The sequence below is a fragment of the Capsicum annuum genome, chromosome 6 (assembly GCF_002878395.1).
Source record: "Capsicum annuum cultivar UCD-10X-F1 chromosome 6, UCD10Xv1.1, whole genome shotgun sequence".
In the NCBI taxonomy this organism is placed as follows: domain Eukaryota; kingdom Viridiplantae; phylum Streptophyta; class Magnoliopsida; order Solanales; family Solanaceae; genus Capsicum; species Capsicum annuum.
This window is the reverse complement of record NC_061116.1, coordinates 23,172,663-23,176,281: the sequence shown is the minus strand read 5'-3', so window position 1 is coordinate 23,176,281 and position 3,619 is coordinate 23,172,663.

The window sequence follows — 3,619 nt, the reverse complement described above, 5'->3', positions numbered from 1 at the left end:
AGTATCAGTAAAGTCATGTCGTCAGTATTCAGAATCAGTAGTTTGTATCACCACGAGTTTAGTTATAGTTTCTTATGTATGTATGTATTCTCACATTCATATTAGTCAGCATTGTTCATGCATATAACCCTTTGCATTTAGCCTACCTCACTCATATACTCAGAATATTCAGACGTACTGATGCATTTGCGCTATGTGTTTTCTCTTATGTTACACCATAGGTTCAGAAGCACGTGCTCCAGATTAGCATTAGTATTCCAGTCGTAGAGTTGCAGTGAGTCCTCATCTATTTGAGGACGATATTATTTTATTTTATTTATTATTTCAGTTTAGTTTTTCTAGACGGAGTTAGTTGAAGACATGTTTCTTCAACTCCTTACTCAGACAGTATTTAGAGGGTTTCAAATTTAGTTCAGATTTGATTTAGACTTCAGTTGTTTTTGGGTATTTTCCACCCATATGGATATTATGTTTGTCAGATATTTTATTTAGTTGAACCTTATGTCCTATTATTTATGTTTTTCCATATTTTTATGTCATATATTACAGTGTATAGGTATAGATATCAGTCATGGGTTAGCTTGTGGTCCTTCAGGGTCATAAGCACTGTGTAGCATTCCGGTTCAGAAAATTGGGGTATTACATGCTTTGTATCAGAGCCTAAGGTTCATTAGAGTCCTAGGAAGTCTAAAAGTTGCATCTAGTAGAGTTGTGTACATGCGTGTGTTGTGCACCACACTTATCTGTAAGAGGCTATGAGATGTTTTAGGAATAGTTTCCCTTCTTTCAGTATTTATGTCATGCTAGTGAGCATAATCTCAAGTCACTCTCACTATAATCCATTTCTCTCTATCTTCTAAATAACATGCCTCCTAAAAGAAGAAACGGGAATCAGTCAGCCCCTCAGCCCGAAGACCCTTTAGGAGATTATGTTTCTCAAGCAAAGTTTAGGACCACATTCACTACTCTTGCTCAATCCGTTACTTCCCAGAATGAATGACTATTTGTCATTCCATCCAATCCAGTGGACAATTCTGCTACAGCTAGAATTTGGGACTTTACCCGAACGAATCCTCCTTCTTTCACGGGGTCTAAGTCAGATGAGGACCCACAGGAATTATTAGATCAGATTCAGAAAGTGATAGATATTATAGGGGTGACTACTGTAGAAAGTGCTGAGTTAGCTGCATATCAGTTACATGATATGGCTCATACTTGGTATAAATAGTGGAAGTCAGAAAGGTTAGATGATGCAGGTTCTATAGAGTGGGAGGAGTTTTTCTCTTCTTTCCTTGATAGATTTTTCCCGCTAGAACTTAGAGAAGCTAAGGTGCTAGAGTTCATCAACCTCAAGCAGGGTAGTTTGATAGTGAAAGAGTATTCTCTTAGATTTACTCAACTAGCCAGATATGCCCCTTATGTGGTTGTAGACAGTAGAGCCAAGATGAGTAAGTTTATGTCAGGGGTAAACAATAGCGTGGTAAATGAGTGCAGATCTACCCTGTTGAATAGTTATATAACTTTAGCCAGACTTATGACTCATACTCAGCAGATAAAGGAGCAGTAGATTAGAATGAGAGAGAGACAGAGTAAGAGAGCAAGGACATGTAGTTTCAGCTTTGCTCAGCCTAAGTCATAGGGTGGTAACTGCTCTCAGCATAGTCAAAAGTTTTCAGCCCTAGCTCCATCCTCAGCTAGTGCACCAGCACCTAAGTCCAGAAATCACTATTATGATATAGCGCTAGGCTCTGAGGCCTAGGGTAGTGAGAATAGAAGTCTTACTTATCCATTTTACGAAGAGTATGGTAAAAATCACCTAGGTGCATGTAGGGCAGGTAGTGATGTATGCTTTGGGTGTGGCAAGCTAGGCCATAGGATGCGAGAGTGTAGAGTTCTAGCACAGAGGGGTAAAGAGTTGCGTCAGTAAGGCACTAAGAGTGGTCAGCGTCAGAATAGACTTTATGCACTCCAGATCCATCATGATCCAGAAAGTTTCCCTGACCTAGATTCAGGTATGTTACCAGTCTTTCATGTTCATGGTATGCATTGTTAGATCTCTTTCTCTAATTTTGACATATGTTTCAGCATGAGTTCGTAGATGCCTTGTGTATCGCCTCAACTTCCTCAATATCTCAGCAACGTCAGTCCTGCATCCTTCAAGGGACATAGTCTCCTAAGGGGGAGATAAACTATAGCCCCCAAACTTTTATGATTTAAACATGTCATTTTCTTTGATGAATCTATCTCGAAGGAAGTGTTACTTATGAGCCAACCCTCTAACTCCAAAACTCAGCAGTAAGCCAAGTACTCAATGGCTCAGTTTAGTCCATGATACGATACTCTATCCATGTCATGCATTGCAGACTCAGTTTAGTTCATGTATCACGTTCCAGACTCAGTTATGTTCTTATGTTTCCTCTCATGCATATTGAGTGGTTAATCTCAGACTCATCGATATTTTTAGTTCAAGGTGACAGTCTTCTTTGATCTTACTCGTTCCCATGTTTAGATTTTAGTACCAAACTTTGTATTCAGTTTCATGCTTAATTTTAGTTCAAACTTGGTACATTTACCATTGTATGTTCAGCTGCATATTCCTGAGCTCGTTCAGTCATATATTCACTCGTCAGTTATGCATGATCAGCTTATCAATACTTTCTGTCATGTATTCATGTATCATGTCAACCATATAATAATGCATCAGATATGCATGGATTCATCTCATCAATTAGGCATCAAATATGTATTCTTATTATGAGAAACTCAGTTCATCAGAACACATAGTCGTGCATTCATAAATTAGTTACTCATGCATCAGATATGTATGTTTAGTATGATATATTCAGCTTATCAGTCATGTCAGTCCCAAAATCATCTTTTAGTAGTTTATGTATTGTACGTACTTCAGTTGATCTTTTCTTCTATCTCAGTCATTCTCATTCGAGGACGAATGTTCCCAAGGGAGATATTACAATACCCTGAAAAATCCAAACCAATATTAGTGATATATTTCAATCTCATACATAGTACATCATCATTATTTTATAGTTTAATGAGCAATTTACATGTATATTAAGTTTTCAAATAACTCCCAGCTATCAGACAAATCAAAACATTCCTTACCGATTGAATTCTTGAGAAGGATATTGCTATAGTCAACTTCAAATGAGAATATCTCTCATTATACTATGAATTTTTGAGCTCATGGCCTACCAAAATATATATAATTGAATTATCCTTCTAAATATACCAATTTCATCTAAATCTGATATCGAAGCAAGGAGTTATGCCCATTTTACTCCGGCATATCAGGCTGGGAAACTGAGTGATGACATTCATGATAAGTTGTCATACCCGTGACGGCCAATCACCAATGTCGTCAGCCCTGGGCAGATTTTTACCCCTAGTAATGACATTGTGTGACAAGTTGTCCCGCTTGTGATGGCCTATCACTAATGTCGTCAACCTTAAATAGAAAACCAAGATTTCAGCTTTTTGTGATGACAATTCGTGACGGCCTATCACCAGTATTATGGCTTGTCACGAATATTGTCAGCTATTTTTTCTAGCAATTGAAGGATGTTTTTTTTATTATTAGTTCAATGCTTAACTAGAGCTG